The sequence below is a fragment of the Falco cherrug genome, chromosome 3, assembly GCF_023634085.1.
Source record: "Falco cherrug isolate bFalChe1 chromosome 3, bFalChe1.pri, whole genome shotgun sequence".
NCBI lineage: Eukaryota > Metazoa > Chordata > Aves > Falconiformes > Falconidae > Falco > Falco cherrug.
In genome coordinates this window covers 98,401,974-98,429,812 of record NC_073699.1, presented here as the reverse complement: position 1 = coordinate 98,429,812, position 27,839 = coordinate 98,401,974, and the positions used below count along the sequence as shown (strand labels likewise).

General features: G+C 39.3%; 1 long non-coding RNA gene across 2 annotated transcripts in view; it reads left to right on the top strand.

Annotated features, from left to right (window-relative positions):
- The window catches only part of LOC114014665 (uncharacterized), a 97,801-nt gene that overhangs the window by 41,001 nt on the left and 28,961 nt on the right, over positions 1-27,839 (top strand). Inside the window, exons 4-7 of one of the 2 annotated variants that reach the window (XR_008731521.1) lie at positions 4,917-5,119; positions 13,259-13,318; positions 13,833-13,923; positions 15,895-15,984. This is a non-coding gene — a long non-coding RNA (uncharacterized LOC114014665). The remainder of the gene's footprint in view (positions 1-4,916; positions 5,120-13,258; positions 13,319-13,832; positions 13,924-15,894; positions 15,985-27,839) is intronic. The other variant, XR_008731522.1, reaches the window with a different exon arrangement.

Here is a 27,839-nt window from a genome sequence, read left to right as displayed (position 1 = left end):
TGAGCAGATGCTGTCTGTCGCTGTGCAGTGGTGTATTCTGGAAACAGAACTTTATAAATAAGCAGGAATGCACTAGGGGTGTTTTGTTCCATCTTCAATTTATTTTCCTGAAAGAAGTAATGTCTAATATGGAAATGCTTTTTATTTTCAACAAACAGTGATATTCAGAAATAATTTCATTCTTCCCTTGCATACTTTTACTGCCACTGGGTACAGTTGGTATTCTGACTTTATTTCTTCTAATCACCTACTGCCAATTGCAATTCTTTTTGGAAAAGCAAATACTGATTTTTGTAATGTGGGAAAATTCAGTTGAGGGCTTAGATGAAGACCATCACATTTTGTGTGATCTAATCTGCTTTTCAAATGGAAAAGACTAGTATGATAATTTGACAGTGGTTTAATACTGAAATTAACTGAATATGCAAATGTTTGAGAGTAAGTGCTCAGTCAAACCACTTCTTAATATCTTGGTGCTTATTTCTTGGGTTTTAAATAAAAGTAGCTTGGCTTTTCTGATAGCTCAATACTTGCATCATCCCTTGGCTTAATAAGCACATCTTCTGTGACAGTATCACAGTACAACTTATTTATAAATCTGTCCTTATAACATCCATGGAATTTGCTTGTTACAAAAATGTGTTGTGGCAGTGGGTGAAGGAAAGGTTATAAAAAAAAATATTGTAGCTAGGGATCTGAATCACTGTAGGGCTTTATACTAAAATTGCCTTGCAGGAGGTACAGCAATTCTGCACAAAGACTGCAATTTATAAATGGAAACTTTTACTCTACAGCACTTTCTCCATGCATGATTAGGCTTCTTAAAAAAAAAAAAAAAGAAAAAAGAAAAAGGCAGCCATGGTGCAATGCTAACACTTATGAGTGATCCATGATTGATGATCCCCTAAAGGCAGTGAGAGAGAAAATTACCTCCTTCCCTCATTTAAGGACATTATTAGAAGACTCAATGAGTTCAAAGCTCAGGAAATTATGTTAAGAGGACTGAATCAGACTTTAAAAAAAATTAGGATAAATTATTTTCTCAGCAGTTCAAGGGTAAGATTTCTTTTAATGCACTGTAAAAGAAGAAGAATATTTGACACACTCTTACATGGTACTGTTAAAAAATATCTGTCACATCATTTGTGATTTACTCACACAAGTACTGTTCTCTGTGTACTAAATCAACTGCAATATGCAACCAAAGCAAATTAATACTACATTTTAAATGCTATGTGTGTTCGAGTATTTCAGTGTGAGAAGTAAAGGGATCCTTCTCTCAGTTATGAAGGTGACGTGCCGGGAAAGAACAGGATGTGTTAACACCATTCAAACATCAGTGTATTCTCCTGCAGGGTTTGAGAGCAAGACTGAGCCAGTGTCAGCTAGCGATGTACCATTCTACTGCTAGGGAGAGGGAAAATTGGAATGGTACCAAACAGATCTAAGGATGCTTCTATTCTTTTTTTTTCTTTTTTCTTTTTTTTATCCTCTGTAAATAACTTTCTTGTGGCATTGCTCTAGCATCCATCAGGAACTGGTGAGAGGTGCAGACATGGAGTTGGGTCTGTCTTGTAAACACTACTGGGGCATCCATGGCAGCTCCTTTTACTAGTTTCAGAAGGAAAGAAGACTCGCACAGTGTCCCTCTCTGTATCTGTCTGATCTGTGCCTGATGAATTTGTTTGAATGATTCAAAATTTGGAAGAGGTCGTTGTCTCAAAGGTATTATGTTCAGCACAATTTCCAGGGGCAGAGGCATCTTCAGCTGCCTTGCAAAGGGAGTGCCCACTGTAGCATGAGCTCTACCCTTACGAGGCACGCAGGAGTCTGTACATTACAAGCACTCCAAGTGGGAAGAGCATCAGCTGGAGCTAACGCTGTGAGGTGCCAGCGAATCCAGCCACAAGAGACAGCCTTAGGAAATCAGGTTTCATTGCTCTTGTTACTTTAGAATTTTGTAAGATGCAACTATCCTCACCTGAGCTGAACAAAACACAAGTTGCTGATTCCAAAGGTGTCACATTTTATCATGTCTTTAAAATAGGGGGACATTTAACTACCTACAAAATATACTTTGTTTCAACTTCTAACCAAAATCCCCTATGGGAGCAGTCTCCAAGTACGACACTAAATATCCTTAACGTGTGTCAACATTCATGGATGTTAAGCTTAAGAAAACATACACGTTGAAAACATAAATACCTTTTTAGTTAGAGTTGATCACAGTGGGATTGAAACATGTCTCTGCCCTATCACATGTCTTAGTGTGAGTTTTTAGGTGTCTTTTTATGTGATGGGAACAATTTTGAGATTTTTGTATTCAAGAGGAGAGGAAAAATATTTCTCACCTACCTCCAGACAGGAAAGTAAATTGGCAATTTTCTCATTGCAGAACCTTTACTTGATGTAATGAAGAAATAAACCCGTAAGATCCCACATTATCAACTGCCATTTAGTAAAAATAAGCACTAATAGTACATTAATGATCTAGTAAGTCTGTGCCATTTTTGAGGGGCTGCAAGCAACATTTGAGTGGCAAGAGGAATAAGAGAATAACATTATCTTTTTGTTGGCTTCTGCGCAACTTACACCTGTTTGCTTAATTGGCTTAACATCTCCCCTTCGAGGGCTTGAGATTACTTCACCAACTCAGACAAATTATCTGCATTTTAATAGTCACTTAAGCTTTAAGAATGACATGTGAATTGATTCTCTATAGTCTTGGTCAAGACTAATGCTTTCCTAATACCACGTCTTCACAGCATCATAAATACGAATTTCAATAATTTCCTTGAAGCTACCAGGCAGAGTTGAACATTTGCACTTTCGCTTTACTATATGGAAACAGATTATTTTTTTCTGTATACAAAAAGTGTCCACTCTTTCAGACTGACAACATTATTATATTTCTAGCTAGAAAAGCAACAGATCAAGAAGAATAGCAGTAATGTATCCATCTTAAAATTGCTCTCTTAATATGTTGCATCAATTGCTCTCATAAAATAGCAGCTACCTCATAGCTACCTACCATCACAGGACAGAGACTCCCCTTCACTGGAAGTGCAGCAGACAGGAAAATGGCAGTGGCTATGTCTAAATTAACTGAGCCAGAGGCACTTCTCAACTCCTGTGTATAAAGCTGCTAGACATTTTGTGACTTGTCTGGGAGAGAACCAAATGCACACCATTTCCTGTCCACCTATAGATTTGTTGTTTATTTGGGAAGGAAACAGGTGTGTAGGTGTGAAGGGAGTTGCATTTGCTCCCTAAATGAAGCCTGCTGTCGGGACAATCAGGAGCATGTCTTTGGTGCACAATTTAGATTTAGCCAGTATGTACAGACCTTCACATAGCTGATGTATCAATAAAAACATGTTTCCACATGAGCAGACTCACTGAAATTTTGGCTTAAAAAGCTCAACACAAACCACTAAAATGTCGGCTTCATCATAATTAAAAACTAATCAGGCCCATCACTGCTGAAACATCAGCTTCTCTTGTTTGTATACAGAGTACGTCATTAATTTATTTAAATGTCAGCAACAGATTTCATCAAGGTTCCCTACACTTCTTCCTGCATCCCTATGCAGGATGGGAAAAGAAGTTGTCACTGCCAGCCATCTCAGCTGGTTCAGGACAGCATACTTCAGACAAGATATTGGATACATCCTTTAAAATCTGTGAGGCTAGAGTGTTGCAGACTATTCTCTATGATGATGGCTTAGCACTTTTATGCTTGTTCAGAACACTTACAGCTTTTTTTCCCCACAGTGACATAAAAAGCATCCTGTAAAGGCCAGAATTAGCACCAGATGTGTATGCATGTGGCTGGGAGAGAAAAAGGATAATTGCATACACTTCTAAAGTAAAAAAGCATTTTTCTTCCAAGACCGAACATACTCAAGTCAGCACGTCACTCTCATTTGCTTAGCTTTGCTGCCCACTGGGACTGAGAATAGCATCCTCTTCTGTTCTGCCACAGCTTACTTTTCTTGGTTCCTAGAGGATCTGTGATTGCATGAAAGCCTGATTGTTGTTTTGTTCCAAGAAGTTTTTTGACACAAACTACATGTTAAATTAGATAAAAGGTGCAGAGAGTACAATTAGCATGAGGAGAAAAAAAGTCCCTGAAAGCATCAGATCCTTAAAAATGTAGGAAATGGAGTGTGTTAACATTATCTTTTGCATAATGAGATGTGCTTGATGTGATCGGTTAATGCATTAGCCTTTCCACCCTAGAAACCTGTGTTCAAAACCAGAATCACACAGAAATGAATTTGGTAGCTTCATACAATTTTCCACCTTACAAAAGTCACAGCACAGTCTAATCTGCCTAGATGCTAAAGAGCAGGCAACTGAAACAGCATGGAACACAGCCAGCCATCTTCTGGGCACCTACAGGGCAGTCAGGTCCCGTTAGTCCATTTCTTTCCTGTTGAGTAAGGTTGTTGCTGCAAGGTTTTTTCTTTGTTCAGCTGACATCCATGCTGCCAGTATATACTAGTTGAAAATTTGACCCTATGGTTTTGCAATATGAAAGTAATAGTCTGTTACTTAGATTTCATTTAATTATGACACAAAGAAAAATTGTATTAGCTAATTATTTTGATTACATGCTCTGAAAGCGAGAGAGAGATAGAGAGGCACCTGCCTCGCTGGCGAAAAATAAATAAGCTGTGAAAAGAGGAGCCTTATTAGGATTGCTGGTTTTCATCACTGTGCTCTATTACATTATATCAAAATCAAATTGCATCAGGCTAGCAGAGCACCAGCTGACATGCACATTCAATCAGAGCCTTCCAAAGCATACTTCCATTTTATTGCATGCATTGTAGGCAGTACTTAAATATTAACCGAGTACAAATTCCACTTAAAAGCATTTTAAATATAACCCTTGACGCATTCTTTTTCAGACTTTTGACAGCAGAATAAGCCTAAGGCTTTGGGTGAGGAGGGGAGACAGCTACCCAAAGTGCTCAGTTTCTCAACTACACTGAACAAATAAGAATCAGCAAGAATTCAGTGCAAAATCCTTAGTGCTCAGGACATTAGAACACATACAGCTTGGGAGAATTAAATGTAAGCAGCCAATTCAGGATCAGACCTTCAGACACAGGTATGATTTTTTCAAATCACAGATACTTTGATTTGCATGGTAGCAATGCACATTTACGTGTTTGTAAGCTAAGGATGAACAGTTCTCCTTTTCATTTATAAACTCTCTGAAAAGACGTCTGCATACTTGTGCAATTGTACAAGTTGTAAGAGGTTTTTTCTCCTATTCCTGACTTTTATATTGGCCAGCCTGACTGTCAGAGCAGTGCAGATCTTGGAACTGTTGCAAACAGGAGCCACAGCACTGTGAGCTTGTATTTCTTTCACTGAATATCTCTTGGGTTTTGTTTTGCTCTTAGCTGCTGAAAGGCACTGTGTTCCCCCAAAGAGGGCTATAATGAATGTCTCCCACATAGTCCAGACTCCCACCATGCCCATCTACCTGCTGACTTGTAGGTTTGATGCAGTCTTTGTTCCAAAATCACTACTCTGTCGGGGCTATGATTCAGAAGAAAACAAACCAAAACAAAACAACCAGAAAAAACCCAGAAAAAAAGCCCTGTGAGATTTTTTTAATTTAATTACATTTAATTAAGAAACATCTTTGCCTGAAATGAAGCATCCTATTAACACTGTGGCAGTGGAAGTGTTTGGTGACCGTGTGTAGGCTTCTGCACATGCACACTAGCCTCCCAGTCTGAGCAAGGAAGTGATCCGTGCCTGTCTCAGTTCTGCTCTCAGCTAGTAAAGCTACCAAACATCCCGTGTTTCTGTTCTATTCAGTGTGCTTGTGGCACTCTGGCATCCATTTGTTCATCACAAAACAGAGATCCATACTCATCCCTTCCATGTTGTAGCGGTGGACCATTCCTGCAATGCCAGGCTCCCTCTTGCTAGCACAGCTATAACAGGAGGTGAAAGGTGCTCCCCAAATCTTATACGATGCAGGCATTTCCCGTGGAGTTGGAGGAAATATGGTTGAGATCTTGGCACTGAAAGAGGGCTACACACCAGAGCTCTCATTTCCTGAGCAAGTTCAAGGACTAGCAAGCAATTATGTAGACAATATCTCCCACTATCACCCTGAGACAAGTGAGTTTAGTGAAGCATTTAACCTAAGAAGAGGGATAAAGTACTTAAAGATGGAGCTCTAAGTCAGACATCTGACCTAGAGAGCAAGAGTTCACATGCAACTTAAAATATGCACCCTTCTGACGCCTAACATTTTTCTCCTCAGCGTGCTGCAGTCATGTTCCCAGTTTTAGTAGTACCTATAGTATCTTTCTGTGTCTCACCTTCAGCTTTAAGCCGTCTCTCCCATACAAAAGCTACAAAGCTTTATCTCATCTACAAGTGGCTCAAGTAATCCCTATAAACTATTATCCACCTCTTGCAACAACGTCATGCAAGGATAAAGCTGTAACCCCCCAGTCAGCTTTTTATAGCTCTTTCAGCAAGTTCATTATTCTCATCACACCTTGTGTGTGTGGGAAGCTGAGGTGCAGCAGTGTGGCATGTCATTCAGCTATGACATGTTCTCTGGATTGCCTTCCAAACCACTCTTTTTTGTCTTGAACTGTAAAAAGGCGGTGTTGGAATTGCCTCTTAAAGTGATGATGATACTGCATTCAAAGAATAATGGTTAGTTCATGTCAGTCTAGTGCTGGACACTGCTAGAAAAAAAACCCCACTCTTTCTCTAACATCAGTTTATTCTGAGGCACCTGAACATCTGTAATAGAGAAACATTCTCCCATGAAACATTTTCCTATGAATCTTGGCATTTCGCTACTTTACACTTCAATTATTCTTGACTAAGAAATGCAATTCTTATTAGGATTATAGGATTCCAGAGACCACCCAGTGGAATAAACAGCCTTTGTAAATGCAAAGACTATAAATAAGCAAGCTGATAAGAGCTGGGTACATGTCAATTTAAATGGCATTCAGCATGTGAACTTTTAATTGAGATGAAGCGTTGTGGCACAATGTATTCCATTTATTACTTTCCATTAACTTTCATGTGACCTATTTCTCTACCTCTTGACAGGTTCATCTTTCTGAGAACTTCACAGACAAAATGATATTTTCCTTTCTGTCTGCTCAACTGTGATCTCAGTTTGAAACATCACTTAGCATTCACCACTAACTAAAAGAAATAATGCCAAAGGCATTAAACATTGCTCCTCTTATTTAATTTTCCTTCTGTTTCTTAACCCTACTTATCTTAAAGTCTGGAAAAAGTATTTGGTGATCAATCTTCACGGTTTACTTTTTGGCCAATTAAAATTAAAGAGATGTCTTGCAGTTACTAATTGGTGAAAGAATAGGAAGCAAGAAATACTAGAAACTATTGTTAACCTTAGTCCTTAAAAAGAATACGGGCATACATTTTAAAAGTTATTAGCAATTACAGATCATAGTCACCAACTTTCAGATTGAAAGTAATATTTTTATCTACACAATTTCTATCTTGTTTACTTGATTCCTACTATAAAGGCAGCAAGAATGTAATTTCAATGGGTTTGCCTCTAATACAGATTTCTGGTAATTCTTACTATGTCCTTGCTGAATTTCATCTTCCTGAAGTGAGTGGGGATTCAGCTAAATAGTGGCTGCTCTGGACCTTCATTTTTTTTGTACAAAACAGTTTAAAGTCCTGCTTAAAAATCTAGTGGTATAATATGCTCATAACAGAGGGTTTATGAGCATGTTCGTTCTTGGGGCCACTGCTGTCCAGGTCAAACGAGTGGAGACCACTAGACTCCAATGCAGACCAACCAGACAGTAAGGATCTATATATCTGTGAGGAAAGGGAGAAAACCAAGGTCTTTCCTTTCTAAGCCACGTACAACTGGTGGATAAACCACCTTGTTAGGCAAAACTCTAGAGTTTTTATTTCTCTAGTGTTGCAAGCCACACAGCTACAGCCGTACTGTAACTAACAGTGATTTATTTATCAAAATCAAGATAGGTTTTTGTATTTCCTATGGAAAAGACACCAATATGGTTCACTCATTTACCATCCAGTTTATGTTTCATCACTAGCAATGGTGGTAGATTAAGTTTTTAATTAATTTATTGAATCTGTATAGAGCCACAAATCCAATATTGAAAGTATTTATGAACAGTGTCATTTTAAGAGCTGATTTTGAATAAGTGGGGACTAAATATTTTTAGGATGTTCATACTAGTTTACAGCAGTTACAGGGTAGGTTACATTCATGCTTGAATGCATTTCCTATATGAAATAAGTCTCTTAATAAAAATTGGCGCTAGAGTATTCTTAAACTACTGGGAAAAGTATTTTGATATGTGCAAAATGAAAGTGGTCATTTATGTAGTAGAAATAGAATACCTATTTGCTGCTGAGGTTGGTACCTGGAACATGTAAATGCAGATTTAGCTAAGCAGAAAAATAATTTCTAGTGTATGATGGATTAGGAAAGTTATCTGAGTATGCTGAACTTATTTAACTAATTTTATAGTTTGATAAAAACATTTGTTTAGTTTCATTTAGTAAAACTTATTTAAATCTCCAGTGTCCCATCCAGAAAATGGCACAGATACTTTATGTAGCATCCCTTCCACACAAACCTAAGGTTATTGTAAATTGTTATCCTCATGCTTATTAAGAGACAAGCTGGCTATTTACCTTTGGTCAGAGAGTTCCCAAGAGCTAACATGAGGATTAAAACTGGTATGTCAAATACCAAAGAGTGAATTCCAAGCCTCCAACATCCTCTGCATGAAAGATTATCTGCATCCTCTATAAGCTTTTAATCTGCAGCCCAGGAAGTCATCAGTTTAAATTCCCATATTGAAATAAACCAAAAAATACTGACATTGTCTTGCTATCTGATTTTTTTTTTACTTAGCCTTTGTCTCCTGAAAATCTCTTCTTCTTTCCCCAATCACATAGTATAGCAGCTCTTGATTTCCTTACTCCAAAGTCTTTGCTTGGTTTTGCTGCAAGATAACTTCACTCTGAGTTGTAAAAGGAATAGAGCTGAATGTTGCCATTTTGATTTACTGAGAAAAGGGTTAGACCCTAGCGGTTAGTTTCTGCCTCCACAGCAGAGCATGTGGTGTAGGTAAGATCTTCCCAGAGGTACAAACAGAGGTAGTTAAAAGTGCTGCAAGAGTGCAGCAGCCACTGCATGCCCGAAGCATGTTTTTTCCAAGAAGTACATGTTTCTTGTCCCTGAGTTGATATGTGCTCTGCAGCCAGGAGCAAATGGAAGCATGACTTGCTGTATGGTCAAGGCTGAGAGACTGATATTAAGAATTCTGTGTGAAGGAGCAGATAGTCCATGAAAATACCAAAATACTCACTTTTCAGGAAAAAATGGATTCAAGTTTCATGATTTCAATTGGATATTTTTGCTCCTCTGAGGCATGTAACCCCTCCCTTGAGAAGGGAACATCCACCACATCCTATTCTATCATACCTAGGTCTAATTGTTACTTGGAAAATGAAAGAGGAAGCAGGGACTGTGGTCTGTGCTTCGGGGCTGCTTGCTTGTCAGACACAGTAATACATGAGGTAGATAATTGAGACGATGGCTAATTGAGATGGTGGCGGAAGCACTGCTGAAGGAGACTGCGTTATACCAGATATTTTTTTTTGGACAGGTTGCTGTCTGGAGACCTTACTTAATGCCACCAACCTCAGACTTGAAAGCAGTGGCTACTGCTTTATCAAGTTGTTGCTTGATCCTTTATAAACAGCAAAAAGGTCACAGCCTTTTCTTCTAATGTAAACATCTTTAGTAGGCATTTATGCATTTTTTTGTTCCTCAGTTTGTTATTTAATAACTTGTAACTACTAGGCAATCAAAACTGAAGTGGAATCGTGGAGACATGGTGAATATGGAACCCCAAATGTTACTTGATAGTATATATACATTGCATCATCGCATGCATTGATAGGTGTTACACGTAAACCGTTTCCTTCTGTTTGGTTCATGTTCTAGGCAGCTTAGGATATAACTTCTCAGACAATTTAAATTCCTAATTAAATGTGCTCATTATTTCAGTTTATTTACCTACTTCAATAAACATCTGCCTAAATTGTGAAGTGTGGGAGAAGTTAAAGTTTACTGCTAATTAATTTTTAAGACAAGAGAACTACCTAACGTAGTCTTAAGTAAGGCTTATAGTAGAGCAATGACACTCTGATTAAGTAACTAGTGAGTTCCTATTTGCCACCGTTAGCATATTTGTAATTAACAAACAAAATTTCATCTCCCACCTTCTCCAATTGACTTACAGGGTTGTATACTCCTGACTTGAAAACATCTTTGAAAATCAGGTCTTCTTCAGAAGAGTCCTACAAATCCTTGTATTTTGTCACTACCTCTCACACATTTCCCACTTCAGTTACCATCTGTAGCTATCACACCATGTCAACAATGCGCCCTTTCTCACCAGGTGTGAAAAGCATTACTATTCATGTTCTTTATTTTCTTAATTACATCTTGCACTTCTACTTACTCTGCCTCAGGTATCTTAAGTATTAATCACTTCACAGTCACTTGTGCTAACCTGAATTTGGCTATCCACTTACCTCCCTATCATCAACAAACCAAAATGAGCTGATTACACATTTGAAAGCAGACTAGCATGCTGTTTTTTCACTATGATACAGGGTTTTTTTTGAATGTACAAAGCAGTCTCAATCTTCCATTCATTTCCTCTCCTCAGACATTTTTCACTGTATTAACTTGTCCAGTAGGCATGCAATCAACAATATTCTTTGTAAAATTACTTGCAGTCTCTCTGGAATGGCTGTTATTAACCCTCTCCAGGCTCATTTTATTTTGTTAAACTTGTTTCACATTTTCTTCTCTTGGAAACAGCAGTAATTCCCTCGATTATTCACTGAAATATTGCTAGGAAGCCTTCAGTTTATACTCTTGTACCGTAACACATGGATTCTAAATGGGTTAAGTTTAGGAAACAGCAGAAAGAGACTTTTTCCTGAGCTACTTAAGCTGTTGCAATTTGCTGACAGCATTGGAAGTAGGAAGAGATGATGGGATGACTCATTTTATTATGCTGGGTACTGAACTGATGCAGCACTGGAGAGATGAGATCTGCTTATTAAACTGAATTGGCTGGAGTCTGCTTTTCGGGGTAGAGTGTTGGTTTATCTTCACTGCCCCCAGGAGGTTTGAAAGTCTTCATAGCAGACAGTATGTTTACCTGCCAGTTCTCACACAAACATACACTTATTATTATGTTAACATTAGCAAACAGTGCTCTAGGCACTGCTATGGACTATCATTCCTGGGTTTTTGCCTACTTTTATTTGCCACTCAGCTTTTTAACAGGATATATTTTATCAGCTTTCTGGAAACCTGTGTTTAACAGTATGTTGCAATATTCCTTCTAGGTCAAGAAGATAGCTTTGCACACTTTAGATGTGTATTGGGGGGTAGCAATGAGAATGAGCAGAAGTCTACAACACATGACCTTCAAAGAAAGACCGAGTGAATTGGTATTACTGAGAGTAAAAAGCAGAAGACTGAACAGAGCTAAATTAACAGTCTTCAAGTACATAAAAGGCTGCTTCAGAAAGAAAAAGAATGATCTGTTCTCTCTGTCCATGGTAAATCGGTAAAGAAATATTGAGCTAAAGCTGCAGCAAGAAGATTTGCTCTAAGTCCTAATGTGACATTGGCATACACAAGAAGATAATTATCACCTGCTCTGTAATGGCTCAGCCATTCTAGCCAGGTTCTTCAGGGTTTGCAGGCTGGTTCTGTGGAATATATTACTATAGCAGTTCTTTTTTGTTATTTCAATTTTAAAAGCTCTTTGACCTTTTAATTAAATTGTGGCCCTGTTTTATTAGGTGTCCTGTAAGCACAAAAGCAGTCCCTGCCCTGAAGTGACAGTTGAGAGAGTATTAAAAACCATTATCATTGATTTTTTGTTTTGTAGTAACAAATAAAAATGCCAGGCATGGCTTCAACTCCTCTGTGTAAGACAGAATGTATATATCTGACCATCACAGCTAGCCAAGGGCATTACAGCTAAAAGGTTTTCTGTTCTGCAGTGGTATAGAACAAGGTCTCTTCCGGTTCTTAGGCCACCATTGCTCATGATGTGGAGTAATGTAGCTGCAACAATTGGTGATCCTATTTCAGGCTTTGTCTTCCATAAAGCTTTTAATTAATTAATTTTTAATTTTTCCTTTGGACAGCCCTGTGAAAAATCTATTGGTTACAACATATCCATGCAACAAGAATAAGTCTCCATTCTGTTGCCACTCAGAATGGAAAAGATGCAAATTTTAAAACTACACAAAGCCACTCATAATTTAAGTAGCTTCTTAAGATGCTTCTTACCATTTCTTGACATCTGTTTGGTTATATTTCAGCTAAGTGTTGAAGACCCACAGCGAAAATTATTCATCTTTGTTTAAAGGGAGACAATTTAATCAGAATAAGTCTTTTATTTTTGTAAATAAGGAATTTTACTGTATAGAGGATTGAATGAGAAGATTATCAAGTGCTTTGGCTAAGAAGTTGAATGCAGAGTAGTAATAAGTCATCATTGCTGAGATATTAAAAAAAAGGTGTCACCATCATGCTTTCCACTTATACAGCATCTCTTGTGTAAGTCTTGAAGTGCTGAAAAAAGTATTCAAGAAGTCCTGCAAGAGAGATGAGTATTAAGAATCTCCCATAATACAGAGACAACAAATATACTCTTAGCCTTGACAAGAACTTGTAAAGACACACAGAAGTTCTTACTCATGTTCTGGTCAGTGAGGAACACAAGATCTACTAAAAACATTCTCACTTATATTCTTGAACACCCATTGCTCTGATTTTTCTTTCAGAAAGTTGGTTGCTCTTCTACTAATGTATGAAACTCTAAATGAAACATTAACACTTTTTCTAATGTAACTTGATGGAGAGGATTTGTGAGTGACTGAATTACAGCAATGATATGCAATGGCTGCATTCAGAAATGTTTAATCTTTCAGGGACATAACTGGTTCTACTGTAATTTCTTGTCTAAGTGTAAGGAAATAGATGACATTTTTTCCGAAGTCAAAGATATTTGTTAGGTTAACACCATAAAACTGTATTTACCATGAGGAGGAGAGCTAGTTCCGTAAAGTTTGATACTAGAAAAGATTAAAAAAATACTTTAGACTGTGGAATAAAATTTCTTCCCCTCTGCAGGTTGTTATTAACTAAGACACTCCTAAATGACTCATGCTCCAGAATAATCAGTGTCTGGAGGTAAGTTTTAAGGCTCCTTTTGCAAGATGTGGATGCTTTTAAATTCTACAGACCTTGAAATACATGGGTTATTCTTACAATACATATGCTATATGCAAAAGATTGAGTGAGGAAATAACAGGCTTCCTTGCTTCATTTATTCTGAGAAGGCAACTCATTTCAGCTGTAAATCTGTTCTTGTATGACTGATGTTTAAATTGACTAGTGCTAAAAGAGAAATATATGTCATCTACTCCTGATATTAACTCTAGTTTGATTTTAGAATTAGGTCAATGCTTGATTTTTTTTGATTGTTAACTGGAACAAACAAGTACTTAATGAGCAAAAGAATGAAAAAAAATCTGTTTCTAGATGTAAATTTTGTGCTTGTTTGACTGTAGTTTCTAAGGAAGTGCTGACGCTAGTCTGAAGGTTTTTATTTCATCCTAGCATTTATAAGCTGTCCATATTAATATAGAGGATTTTGTCATGGGGCTGCACGACAGGATATAAACTGTATTTATTCCATTTACAGGTAACACAGCACTAAAAGGGACCAAAGAGAAATCAGAGAGAAAATGAGAATCTGGAAAGATCATGACAAAACACAAGAGTGACTTGCAAAAGTGAGATGCAGCTGAGTAAGGGCAAGGAAAGGTTCTACACTTACACAAGGAGAATCAGCTACATAAGCACAGGATAGATTTGGTTGTTAGTGACAGCTCTGCAGAAGAGAACCTGGCAGTTCTAGTAGATCACGTGCTGATCATAAGGCAACAGTTGCAAAAAAGGAAGATGCCCTAGTACAATGTAAGACAGGAACCTGCCTTGGAAGGCACATCAGCCTCTCTTTCTGATCTACTCAACATTCATTAGATCCAAGCTGGAGTACTGTGTCAAATTTGATCACGACTCTTCTGAAAGGTGGACAAATTGAAGTCAGTCCAGTGAAGAAGAGTAAGGATAATGAGGAGTTTGAAAACACAGCCTCAGAGAAATGTGGAAAGGAGAGAGGAGAGGGGAGACATAAAGGCTGCTGCAGGGAGAAAGGATGTAATCTGCTCTCCATATCCTTTGTGAATATAACTGATAGGCTTGAATTACAGTCAGAGAGATGTAAACTGGGCATTGGAAAAAGTTTCCAGCACTAAAGCTTACAAAGCACTGTAAATAGACTGCCTAATGTTGTTATGGAATTGCTTGTTTTGCAGTTTTTAAAGAATTGGTTAGACAATAACCATCAGGAATGTACACAGAATGGATCCTTCTCAGGGCCTGGGAGATGGAATAGCACCTCTGCTGAAGCTGTTCTTTTTATGTTTCAGGATGGCTTTGTACCTGAATGGTCCTATGGGCACTTCATTACAGCGATAGATGTATGTTATAGCCAACATGTTCAAATGTAGATATTCAATCTCAGGCATGTATATAACAGCATTCTCAGTCACCCACATACACGACTTAATTCTCTAAAGTTCTGAAGGTGCACAGCTTTTTTTTAAGTTCCACACATGCTATAGATACAGAAGAACATAAATACCAACATGGCTTCATACTTCAGTTTCCTGTCTGACTGCACCAGATGCTCCAATGCAGATTCATGAGACCCTAAGTTAGGCAACGATAGGATAATCTGCAATAGATTTCCTTCTAATACCTACTAGCAAAGATTGGCTTAAACTCTCAAGCATGCAGTTTAGTGCTTCTTCCAGCTTATGTATTAATAGAGATCATTTAAATTCCAGATGGTATTGTTAGCCTTTTAAATGTTCGGTCACTTTTTATGTCATTGGTTTTTGAACTGTAGCCACAGTCTTCACGGTTCAATTGCATGTGTTGTGAAAAGTAGTTCTGTAGTATCTTTTTGGAAGTGTCTAGAAGAACTGGTGGATATTTTTGCTGCTGCTGTTAACATTGACTTGTCTTAACAAAACATTCCAGCTGTCATGAAAATCTCTTAGGTGGAGACTGAATTTTCTGGAAACAAACAGTCCCACCCTAGAGCAGCCAGTAAGCCAGAAACTAACATGGCTATCTGAATTAACACTGAATGAAAACCTGGGGCTTTTATGTCCCAGGTGAGTTCCATAATTGCTTGCAGTCCATTTAAAAACTAACAGCAGCTGTTCCATAGTGCATTGCTATGCACTATATTCATTATGCTAGAGATAGCTTCTATACTTTATCATTTGAGGAACTAGGTTGGAGTATGTAAAATGAAGGCTTGGGTCTCTACTGCAAGCCAGGAAATGCAAACTAAAGATTAATTTTTTTATTTGCTAGGTGAGCACCTTAGTACTCAAGATCTTAGCATTTCTAGATAGCTTACTCTGTTAAATGCTGTCCTCTTCTCCCTGTCAGAATAAATATGGAACACAGAGTCATGTGAGGAAAATAAGTGTGGGGTTTTTCTTGCCTTTTGGAACAAAAAAATATTTTTTAAATCCATAAAGGCAATTGTTTTGCCTGTCAGTGATAGGAAATGGTACTTCAGACTGCAATCCAGATAATGCCTCACACTGTTGTGTGTTATGTTTCCGTACTGTTGTCAATTCCTTATTCTCATTTCTTTGTCTTCCTTTTTTTCTCTTCTCTAGCCTTTCCTTGTATGAAGATGGAGAGCCACCATCTTCCATGCAAACTGTCAGCAAGTTCCATTCTCAGAAGCTTGAGTTGACCAATGTCAGGTGAGTAAGAAGTTTCCCCCTCTCTCCCATCTGTATTAGGCTGCATTTAGCAGAACTGAAGTTCTTTTGACACCTTGCCATCTACCAGAAGGTCCAGGGCTGAAGTACTTGCCCTTTAGTTTCCATTCTGTGTAGGTACAAGCATGCCATTGCCATTGAAGTGTATAAAGCAGATATTGAAGAGACATTGTGTCTTTCCCCCGCCCACAACTCCCTTCTCACAGCAAGCACATAAGCAAGCTTTAAGATATAAATGCCATTCACTTGTTCTCTTGAGATGCTAGTAAAAGCACATGTATGGTCTCTTGAGTGACTGAAATACAAAGGTGCAGTAGAGCTGGAGGAAAGGGGTGTGAGTGTTCACATCACCTGGCCTGCATTTTATGATTCTCAACACCCAACATGTGCCTAACACATTGAGCTTTGCTGGCAGGCTGTCTCCTTTTCAAATGGAAAACTATGACCCCACTCGTGAGCGCTGCTCTGTGAAATTCTAACCTCTGAGTGATGAAATCCCTTTTGTTCTCTTCTAAGTCTTTTCTCAAAGGGATATATAACCTCTGCACTAAACCAGTTTTGGAACACTTAATTCTGCATTCAGAATGCCCTACCTTTTATGCCTGACTACTTTCATTAAAGTGTCAGACAGGTTTGGAAAGGCCACTTGTGCAATAAGAACAGGGTAAGATGCAACAAAATGGTTTGCTCTGGTCCAAGCTTATGACAGATGCTGCAGCAACAGTCATAAATCTGATATTGTTGGATGCCCTTTGCTAGAGTTATGTGGTTCAAACCATCATCCCTTGTTGCTGGAGAGTTCAGAAGCATGCTTTATCATTGTAGTGCTTTATCATTTTGTAAAACATTAACATAAGACTGTTAAAATTCAAAAGCATCACATTAATATGGGGTAAATCACCTAGTCTGGAGCCTTTAAGGCAGGCTGTGAATTATTCAATACCATGATAGATTTAGCCAGCACAACACAGCAAGTCACTGATTAGCCCCAGGATAAATTTTGAGAGGTCATTAAGATCAACATATTCCTTTGAATGTACCCTGCGTGTCTGACTGCATGTGAAAGGGGAAAAAGAAGAAAAAGAAATCCTAAGTCTTAGGAAGGACAATCAAAGAGATTCCAGTCTTACAGGTTGTAATAAAACATGGCTGATACCAGACTCGGCTGAAACAGCCTGGAGGCAAAACCACCTCTTGTGTTGTCCTGTTTACAGCAACAATTAGTAGAATGGAGTTTCCAATAAGGGATGTGAGTATGAATCCCTGATAACTGAGTGTCAGAGACCATTTATCAAACACCAGGTAAATAAACAAAGTAAGTAAACAAACCTGCTTCCAGTGGAGCTACTTCAAACAAAATGGAAAGCAAACACAGTTTCAGCAATATCCACTCATCACTAACTCATGCACACCGATCTTGTCAGTATTTGTAGAGGAAAAAGAACATAAAACCAAAATATACCTAGGGTATTTGTATGCTCATTTAATTGGCTTTTTTTTTCTTTAATCACAGATATCAGGTAGTGTCTTTCAGTCTCTAATTAGAAATACCACCAACCAGGGTGAGCATTTGGTCCTGTTAATCTGACCAGGAGATGCATTACAATTAGTTTTGGCTGCATGTTGCCTGTCCTGTTTGCTTCTAGCACAGAAAGGAGTGTGTACCCACAAATGTGTTTAATCAGGTATAGGACCTTCTTGCTGCTGCATGTGTAATCAACTTCTGCTATTAAGGCTCCTCTGGGAGCTGGTAAATGAGTAGCATATGTAATTTCTTCATTAGCATACCTGTTTACTCCCAGCTGTGCTTTGAAGTAGATTGGGGCAGGCTTCCTGTCCAGCAAACTCTGTTCCTAGACTGGATCCATCACAATGGTAAGTACCAATCTTATGAAACTTAGGTAACCTGTAGTTGTTTATATATGTTCTGGCTCCTGTCTATCATGAAAGGGGAATATCTTTAGAGAGCTCAAGAACATATTTCTAGGGTTTGTGCCTTGGAGGTTATCACATGAAGTTCTGCTGCAGAGCGCTTAAACTCCCTTTAGGATGGTGTCTGTGCACTACTTAGTTAAATGCGCAGATCTGAGATCCTTACCACAGCTCCTTTCCTGCCCTCCCACATGTAAATGTATACTTGGAGAATATTGGTAAGTCATCTATTGGCTTTTAAAGTGCTGGTGGACTGAATGCATGTAATATCTTTACACAGATTCCTGAGGCAACTTTAATACCCAGGTATATTGAAAGGTCAAGGTGAAAAGACCTTGTGTGTTGAAGAAAGCCTGTTCTTTGGCTCTGACCCACAGCTCTGGCACCTCTTTACAAAAGCGTTAGGGAAGACAGTGAACTTGCTAAGCTACCAGGCAAATTTTGCAACTTACCATTTTGCAATAGTCTTCCCATAAACACCCATTTCCTTATGTTTGCTGCTTCTTTATTCACTTTCAGAGCTGTATAGCAAAGCGGATTTCTTAATAGAGCTCTTCCTTCAGCTGCACTTGGGCTCCTTTTTTTAATGTTGTTGCTCTAAATTTTCTAATAGCCACAAAGCTGTCTGTGATGCCTTTCCCTGGAAAGGCTTTATGTTCACAGGCACTGTGTGCAGCTGCTACAGTGGCATGAAACCTTTGAGAAGGTAGTCCTGGAAGGTTTTCAGATAGTTCCTAACTGTGCTCCTGAGGCACTGGAACAACATGACTGGCTTTTTATGGCATAAATTACAGAAGTGACATGAAAACAGATGAGTTTATTAAAACAGAGCGAATCACTGGTGACATTTAAGTCTAATTAAGTCAGGCTACTCGGCTTAATGATTTTGTTCCAGAGGAGGTAACTATTTTGGAATTTATAATGTTTAACACAGATCTTCTGAAATAGAGTATTGTACCTAGGGGTGCCATTATCAGGGTCTGTAATAGCAAATGCTTTCACTTAAAAGGCTGCGCCAAGTTAAATCACAGTAAAATTTATCCCAGCCATTTGATAATTCTATCCCAAAATGTTGCCATGGTTGAATAAACAGTTAGGGGTGGGAGGAGGGCAGTGAATATTCACAATGGCAAGGTGAGTCTATTTGTAGTCTGGAATAAGATGGGTAAAGCAAAAAAGGTAGTTTTCGTCCTCACATATGAAAATGCCCTGTAGTTTTATGTTCAAAAAAATACAAAAGTGAAACGTTTATTTCTGTCTCAGTAACAGAAGTACCCCAAATTAAGGGGAAAGCTGCTAGATGCTGTCCCTCTCTGTGATGTAGTCCGTGTATTTAAAAATATAAACTCCTGTTAAACGTTCACCAGTGCTCTGGCTGGCTTTTCTTCTCTACTGGGCTGCAGCATTTCTGTCTCTGTACAGCCAAGACACAGAGTTGTAATTAATTTTGATTTGCAGTCTTTGCCTGCAGCTTAATAGTTCAAGGATATTTTGTTGTGTAAACTAGATATTACTCCTCTGACATAGCTGCTGTTATACAGACAACCTCCCTGGAAATTAATCCTTAGACTCCTTCCTTCAGCATTTAATATGACTGGCTGCTTGCTGCTCAGGCACTTGAATAGAAAATGCTGCTTATTTCTTCAGCAGACTGTGTTTAAATAGCCCTGTTATCACTGATGGCAGGCAGTGCTCAGAGGGGCCAGTACATGCCCGTATGCCATATCTGCACCTTCTGGGATTTCCAGAAGTCATATCTTCATCTATGTATTAGATAGATTGCATATCCCCCACTGCCTCTGCTACCCTGCAGTCAGGACAACGTTGCTACTTGGCAACAAGAAAGTTCTTGACCCAGATCCTGCGGGGGCAGTTGTTTGGTTTGGTTTTTTGTTTTCTTATTTTTTAGGGTGGGTTTTTCTGATGGCACTAAACATAGCAGAAAGCAGAACTATAGATCTTAGCACTTGAAATGTTTTTTGATGACTGCACAGAGGAAGAATTGTATCTGTAATGTGCCTGTCATCAAAGGGCACCTTTGCAAGTCTTTCACTTGCTGAAGTTCTTTGAATCCTCTTGGGAAAGGTGTAGCAGGGTGGTATGAAGGCTCTGAAATGCTCCCTGGCAAAGCTCTTTTCTAACCACAGATTTCTGTGCAGAGTGATTGGCCATGTTTAGGTTCCTCAGTTCAAGTAGTTAAAAACTGTCATAATGAATGCAGATAGAATCCCGTGGACAAAATACACGTACATTTTTGCATGCCCTTTTGTCTGCAAGGTTATCATCCTTCCTATTTTGATTTGAACAGTATCAGTACCTCAAATTGCACCTTGTTACTATGGCTGTGTTACAAGAAGCAACTGGCACTGGACTCCAAAACATGAAGTGATGCGCTCAGTATGTTACAAATATTAAGTTCTTACTTAGGCAATAGTGACCTAAGTACAAAACCAAAATAAGATAAAATCCCCAAACCAAAATCAGTAAACAGACACAAAAATCCTACATGCAGATAAATAAATAATTGCTATTTCAGATCTATTTCACTACATCTGCAATATGTGGATACAGCTATCACTTTTTTTTTTTTTTGCCACATGGAGGGTTGTCATCTGTTGTGTCCTTGCTTCACTGTAAAATTACACTGGATCTGCCAAATCATACATGCAATATTAAACACCACAGGCAATGGATTCGTACGCAGCAAATGTTATGTAAACTGTTGAGATAATTCTAAGTCCTAATTTATGTCACTAAACAAATCTTCTGTGTTTGTTCCTCCAGCTAACTTTACCGCTCACAGGGTTTGTTTATTGTTTCAATCAAGAACCTATGAACTACAATCCTTTTCTAAAGCCGGCAGGGCATTGTTAAATGGACCTCACTCAGAGGAATGGACATTTATTTAGTTGCAGTGCATATAATCTACATATTCTGTTGCCTGTAAATGCCGCTCCGTTGCTAGACTTTGTCGCACACAGAGAAACATACAGTGAAGGGTAATCATCTAGCTTGATAGTCCAGGAGAGAGGCATAACCACAAGTGGTTAATATAGAAATAACCAAACTTGTTTACACAGAGGGCTATACTGGCCAGCTGCCAGGATTCCAAGGACTACACTTGATTTATATAGATACTTGCATAGTCTTATAAGCTAGAATAAATTTTGCCAAAATTAGCAACTTTATTGCAAGTGGAAATAAAAGTATTACTACCACGGCAATTAAAAGCTGCAGATTATTTATTTTGCCTTCCTTGTAGATACAGCAGCTGTTTCTTGTTTTGTTGGGCATGCTTAACTTCACATTTTCTTTTTACATTTAGCAAGCTGGGTGTCTGGGACACTGGTTGGCCACATGGCCAGATACTGAGAACAGGCTTCTTCCTTTCAAATTCATGCAAGTCCTATCATAGTGTTATCATTATCTAAAAAGACAATGGAGAGAAAGAAGGCACAGCACCCTTCAGGATTCATGATGCTGCAAAGGCTAGACTGTTTGTCATGTTCGGACAATCATATGATAATACAGGAGGTCTCTAGTCCAACCTCCTGCTCAAAGCAGGGCCAACTATGGGACCAGACCAGGTTGCTCAGTCTGTTGGAGATCTCCAAGGCTGGAGACTGCACAGCCTCTGTAAGCAACCTGTTCCCCTGCTTGCCTGTCCTCACGAGAAAAGCTTTTCCTTATAGCTGATCTGAACTTCTCTTGTTTCAGTTTATGCCTGTTGCCTCTTGTCCTCCCACCATGCACCACTGTGAAGAGCCTGGCTTCACCTTGATAACCCCCGTGTAGGTACTGGCAGGCTGCTGTCACATTCTCCCTAAAATCATACCTTCTCAAGCTGGAACAAGACCTGATCTCTCAGCCTCTCCTCATAGGGCAAGAAAGAGTTCCAGCCTGCAACCACCTTGGCGGCTCTCCACTGAACGTACTCCAGGTTATCAATGAGACCTCTGAAACTGGACACAGTATCTAGATGTGAACTAATGAGTAGCGGGGGTGTCAATCTACTGGATGTGTTCCTTTTCAAACAGCCCAGGATGCTGTTGTCCTTCCTTGCTGCCAGGCACACAACTGGGTCATGTTCAGCTCACTGCTCATCACAACCCCCAAGTTCTTCGCAGCAGAACTGCTTCCCACTAGTCAGTTCCTGCTGTGTCTTGATGCTAAGTCTCTTCCTTCCCAGGGGAAGGACTTTGGAGTTGTACCTCTTGCATTTCATAAGGTTGCTGTCAGCCCATTCATTCCTTTAGTCTGCGTAGGCCTCTGTGAATGGCAGCTCTACCCTCAAGCACGGCTCTCCTGCTTAAGGAAGAACTCACCTTCTCACCTCCCCTGCCAGGTTTGGTGTTATCTGCAAACTTGCCAGTGTGCCCTCCATCACCACCTCTAGGTCATTTATAAAGATGTCAAACAGGATGGGTCCCAGGATTGACACTTGCAGTACTGCACTAGCCACCAGGCTTTGGGTAGTGTACGTCCCATTAATCGCTATCCCGAGCCTAATCATCCAACTAGTTATTTACCCATCTTGTTGTTCACCCATTCAAACCATAACATCTTGCAAGAATATATTGTAGGAGACAGTGTCAGAAGCCATGCTAAAGTTGAGGTAAGTGTCAGCCATTTCTCTCCTGTTTGTCCACAGATCCAGGCATTGCAGCACAGAAGGTTGGTCAGATGTGACTTAGTCTTGTTCAATCCAGACTGTTCCTAATCATTTCTCCCCGATGTACCCAGAAATGTGTTTCAAGAGGAATTGTTTTTTCCCAGGGAGCAAAGTGGGGTTGACTGGATGGTTGTTCTCTGGATTATTCTTTTGGCGTCTTCTGATGAGAGGTGTATAATTTGCTTTTCTTCAGCCACCTGGGCTCTCTCCTGATTTCCATGACCTTTCATAGATGATTGAGAGTGGCCCTGCCAGGTTTTTAGCCAGTTTCCTGACCACCCTTGGGTATAGCCTGCCAGGTACTATGGTCTTTCATGGGCCAAGTTCTCTCAAGTAATCCTCATTTTCTACTGGTAGTTCCTATCCTTGAAACTTTTTTTTTTTTTTTTTTAAACAGAGAAGCCTGGGAAATCTTGTTTGTGAGGACGGAAGCAAAGAAGACATTGAGTAATTCAGCCATATCTGTGCTTGCTGTCACACCCACCGTGTAACAATGATCCCACAGTTTCCCTGTTTGTCCTTTTCATACTAAGGGCTCTTGTTGCCCTTGATAACCCTTACAGGTGTCAACTTTGGGTAAGCTTTCACTTTCCTAGCGTTGTCCCTGCATGCCCAGAAAATATTTATATATTCATTCTTTATAGCCTGTCCCTGCTTCCATCTCCTTTATGCTGCCTTTTCACACTGAAGCTTTATCTCAAGTTCCCTGCTTAGTCAACAGAGTCTCCTGTAGCATCTACTTGTCTTCCTGAATATCAGGGTAGATCATTCTTGCACTTGGAGGATGCTGTCCTTGAAGACCTGCCAGCTTCCCAGAGATCCTTGGCCCTTCAGAGCTGCCTCCTATGGGAACCTGCTTACAGTCCCCTGAATAAACTGAATTCTGCTCACCTGAGGTCCACCTGAATACTCTGCTACTGTCATTCCTTACACCTGTCAGGATCTTGATCTTCACTATTCCATGGCTGCTACTGCCAAAGCTACTGTTGATTATCATATCTCCACCTAGTTCTTCCTTGTCCGTGACTAGTAGATCCAGCTGGGTGTCACCTTTGGCTGGCCCATGCTGTATTGGTGTCAAGAAGGCACCTTTGGTTCCACAGATTCATTCTGCTGGGATACTGCATCTGTTTTGTTGCTCAGTCAACAAAATGATGACTCTTGCTCAGTCATCATCTTCAGTGTCTGAAGCACTCAGATTTATCCAAACTGATTTTTTTTCTTTGTTTGTTTTCCAGAAGATTTTTCTCTGTTAGAACTCTGATGTAACTTTGCTGTAGTTGGGTAGACATTTAGCAGTCAGATTGGTACAGCTGTGTCCTAATGAATCCTGCCAGACCTAAACTAGATCTGTGACCAGCTGTACACAGCAGTCTCCTCTATTTGGATGCCTTAATGACCACCTTAATCCCCAGGACACAGATGCAGCCCCCATGCTGCCAATAGTCATCCCTATTATAGAGTGTTCTTGTTAGATTCTGAGGGCAGAAACTGGTGGCTTGGAGAATGTATATGAGGTTTTTCTGACTTTTAAAATGGCAGTATGATTTCATCCAGACAGAACATTCTCTGCATCTGACTCTGAGGAGCAACCTCTTTCAAAGATGCCATGCATTTCTATTGCTTGTGGTGCCCTCCATGGAGAGGAAAAAGCTCTGAGTAATCCCAGAACACAAGGATAGTAGAGAGTCCTCTTATAAAGACTTGGCATTATCTGTAGAAGATGGTGGATGTCTTAAACATAGGCAAAGACTTTTAGAACTTTCTACACCCACCAATAGACTTCCCTGACTTTCCAATAGCTCACGCATCTTCACCTACAAGAAGTTAAATGCAGCATTTAGTTCTCTTTAATTGGAAAAAGCAGAAATAAGTTACTGCAGAATTTCACTTGAAAGCTGTTTTTTACTGCATGTCAAAGATATGATGGATGTATTGTCTTTCATATAAAATCAAAAGAGGGATTTTATTTTTACTTTCTAAGTAAGCAGGTGATTAAAAAAAAAAAAGAGTGATACTGTTTCACCTTATACCTGGAGCAACTGATGTGAACTACGTTAAATGTGACCCCCTTCTCTTTAATGTCAGTCCATCTACTTGATCTTGGCTCCTACATATTCATATTGCCTTTAAATGTTCCTTAATAGCCTTCAGGTCAAAAGTGCAAATTCAGAGAGCCCTGATTAAAGGATATATAGTTGTTTTGTACAGTTCAATGTTGGTTGTTAGGCATTTGGGGAGATCCCTCGTTTATTAAGAGTGCACAGTGAATTGCATATTCCTCAGCAAAGGTTATACACCTGCATTTGCTGTCCCTGATTGCTGTGTATTTTAAGAAGAAAGAGCAATAAGTTTATGCTCAAAGACTGACATAAGTTTAGAGTATAAAGTGAGAATGATATCTGTGGAAATAAAAGGAAAATTGCATGGCATAATAAAAAAAAAAGCTAACTCAATCTTGAAATGCATATCATTTTTTTTAAAGCAATTTATCAGTATTCATTTTTTCTTCACTAACTGCTCTAAGGAAAAGTGGTATATATCCTTTCCTTATAATCAGAGAAACAAGAATACGGTAGTTCTGCCCACAGAAAAAAGTGTATTTCTCTTGTGTTTTGAAGGCAGGTGCAGGCTCCCTTTGCTCAGGCTGCAAGACCCCTAGCAGCTGTATAGATTCAGTAGTGGGGCACTGAGCTCAGGGTATGTCCTGCTGAGAAACTAATGGCTTCTACTTGGCTTGGAGCAAGCAAAGTGAGATCCTGCTTGCTTGCAGAATACCATGTAGAAATTAAGTCAAATGAAAACGCCAGGTTTTACTATGGTTCTCAGACTACTAATAGACTTCCCCCCCCCGCCCTCCCACCTTTGCAGAGGTTGTGCTCTGCAGGTCAGTTGCCCACACTGCCACTGAAGAACAAGAATTAAAAGCCAAACAAGGGAGGAGTTCATCATGTATAGGTGAAGTTCTATTACACTCACATTAGCAAATATATAGAGCTCTATATACAGAAACGGTAGGACCTACATAAGTGATGTGTCCAGTCCTGCATCTGCAAAGATGTTCACATATTAGACCATGTTAAAAACCCATCCTTTGAGACAGGCAGCCAGCTGAGGTCTCTGGAGGTGGCAGGTACAAATGAAGGACTGCAGCAGGTAATGAATGTTGACTATCTTCAGCAGAGTATTACCATAGGGAACAGGGAACCAACAGGGAAGGTTACTGTAAGTGGAGAAAAGTAACTTGTAGGGTTGATCTGAAAGGTATCCTTTGATGTGAAACAGTAAATCTGTAAACCTTCTCCCTTCAACCTTCTTATTAAGCAAACTAATAATCTGAAAATAAAAGAGGTACTGGAACACTAACTGGTATGGTTAAGGTAACCTTCCTCTTTTCTGAAAGCAGATCCTGATGTCCTGTTTTAGTTCATTCTGTGTCAAAACTAACCTTGCAATTGCTGAAGTGAGAGAATTCTATAAAAGACTAGGATAAATTATGATAAAGCTAGCACTTTTGGAAAGAAAAAGGAGTAATTGCGCATTACTTTGCATGGTGAAGTGTAAATCCTTTCTTTATCCTCCACTGTGGTAGCCTCATTATTAAAACTGAGTCATTTGACTACATGTAAGTACAGCATGTGGTTTATTTCTAGAATAATGGAGAGACCTCAGGTATACATCTCATCCCTAGGATCCTATATACAGATTAATCTATCTTTGAACAAACACATTCAAAATACTATGGAATGCCCTTGGGGCAGAAGGGAGAGAAAGAAAATCTTTATAAAACTCAAGAATAGGGTAAGCTGCTGCTTGCTTAATTACTTTTCTGTAGTATTTTGCTAGGTCAACATGATCTGGGGAGAGGAGGAACTGAAAACCACTATGTAGCTGAACATTCCTTTTTAATCCTTTTTAATTTACAGATTCCTTAAAATTTCTCACTGGAGATACAGATCCTGTACAGCAAACCTGAACCTACTGATTCTAGACTTGCTTTTGCAGACTCCTTAGAAGTAATGCATGTCTCCTCAGGGGTCCAGAAACCACAGGTTGAAGTAGCTGAGAGAACTAGAAAACTAGAATTACTGGTTCCACACTTGCTGATTCCAGCCAAGGTGGCATCTGCTAGGTACTGCCGAGCAGATTACTTCAAGAAACATCTTGCATGATCAAATAAGGAATTAATCTAAACAAATGCATGAACTTGTCTTTTGATTGCATCTAATACTGATGCTTGGTTACTTTGAGCAAGTGCTGACTTTTGCTGACAACAAAACGGAAAGGAAGAGATTAACCATGCAGCCTCTCATCTAGGATGCCAGAATACTCTGGGTAAATTCAGTTTCGTAGGCTGCCTTTGTTTTCACTATCTTTTTTTTTCTTTTTTTTCCCCCCCTCAAATTCAAAGTTGCATCAATGTGGCATCTTCTTCCTTACCAAGAATCATGAGCATGTTTGAACAACAGAGAAGCTATTGGAAAGTCAGGGAAGTCTATTGGTGGGTGTAGAAAGTTCTCCTTTTCTGAGAAACTAAACTGAATATAAATGCCCAATTGTTCCTTATCCAACCATAAGTTGTTAACATTTTCAGTGGTCACCAGCTTTTGCTCTTTTAATGCTCCTTGTGCCTTCCCCTTTCCTTGTCCATTCTGCTATACCCTCTAAGTTATTGACATGTCTGGTGTCCCTGCAGCCCCAGGTCTGCTTACCACCTGCTGCTTCTTTTGCTTTCACAGGTGCTCAAGTTAATTCTTTAGATTCTACTTCCTAATTCTCTCCTTTGTATGTGAGTGATGTACACCCAACCACAGGTCACATCTTGCTTCTGCTTCTTCCACTACTGAATGTCTTGCAAGGGCATTTCAGGAGCTGGAGAGACTGTCTGTACTGAATTATTTCCAAGAGTCTTTTCAAATCTTTCTCAAGCAGAAGTCCCACTGCTCCCATCAAGTCCCTCTTTGAGACTTTCATTTCCTTCCCTAAGCCTTCTTGTTGCCGTTCTTTCTCCAAATGTCAGAAGTGTTACTGGTGTAAAGAAGAAGATGGAAAGGCTCTGTCACAAGCTTTTTCCATCAACTTACCTTCTTTTCTTCTAGTAGCTTTTGTTCCTGGTCTTTTCCTCATCTGTTTCCTTCCCCAGCGATGTGTTCCAGCAGGACTTCTTCTTACCCTTCCTTCATCTGCCTGGTGGCTCCTTCTATTAATGTCCTAAATGTATTTTAATGTTCCA